Below are 1,235 nucleotides of genomic sequence, written 5' to 3'. Positions count from 1 at the left end.
CATATGATGTTGATTGCTTTTTAATTGTTAAAGTAATAAGAAACGAATTTCTTGAAATTATGTTAACTGAATTGTTGAACCAATGTAACCAGTATAAATACTTAACTTAGTCCTCTCTGCAACATTTTTAACATTTATTATTAATGAACATATTGGGACCTATAGTTGTTAATTTGTGTGTCATTTTGGTCTCTTGTGGACAGTTGTCTCATTGGCAATCATTCCACATCTTTTTTATATCGTATATTCGAATATGTCATCATGTGAAAAAGTTTATATAAAAAAGAAGATGTGGTATGATTGCCAATGAGACAACTATCCACAAAAGACCAAAATGACACAAACATTAACAATTATAGGTCACCGTTCGGCCTTCAACAATGAGCAAAGCCCATACCGCATATAGTCAGCTATAAAAGGCCCCGACAAGACAATGTAAAACAATTCAAACGATAAAACTAACGGCCTTATTTATGTAAAAAAAATGAACGAAAAACAAATATGTAACACATAAACAAACGACGACCACTGAATTACAGGCTCCTGACTTGGGACAAGCACATATATAAATAATGTGGCGGGGTTAAATTTGTTTGGTGATTATCTTTTGGCTTTAATATACTTTTTTCTTTTTTCAAGGATTTTCCCTCGCACTTCCGCTGAGCGTTGATGTATGGTAAAACAATAATGTAATGGCTAAAAAATTAAAAAAGTTTTACCCTGCCACATTTTGTATGTGCCGGACCATATTTTAGGGCTTGTACTTCAGTGGTTGTTGTTGTTGCTGTGCAACATATTTGTTTTTCGTTCATTATTTTGAACCTAAATAAGGCCGTTTGTTTTCTAGATTGATTTTTTTTTACATCTGTCATTTCGGGACTTTTATAACAGACTTTATTACAGAATGAGCTTGGATTATTGTTGAGAGCCGTAAGATGGCTTACAGTTGTTAAAAAAAGAGGGATGAAAGATACAGTATCTATGTCATTTGGTCTCTTGTGGTGATTTGTCTCATTTTCACTCATACAACATCTTCTAATCTTATATTACATTATGAAATAACAAAATATCAAAAATGGTAAATATATAGTTAATATGTATACAAAATACCAGTTTCCGCACGTTTCCGTATGATAAAATAAAGCATGTAGTATTGTATGTACCTTGCGTAAACATGCGTAAATACACTTATATGCAATCAGTCTAAAAAACACATTACCCCGAAAAAATACTTT

Source organism: Mytilus trossulus, chromosome 1, assembly GCF_036588685.1.
Source record: "Mytilus trossulus isolate FHL-02 chromosome 1, PNRI_Mtr1.1.1.hap1, whole genome shotgun sequence".
Taxonomy (NCBI): domain Eukaryota; kingdom Metazoa; phylum Mollusca; class Bivalvia; order Mytilida; family Mytilidae; genus Mytilus; species Mytilus trossulus.
Note: the sequence above shows the minus strand (reverse complement) of the source record.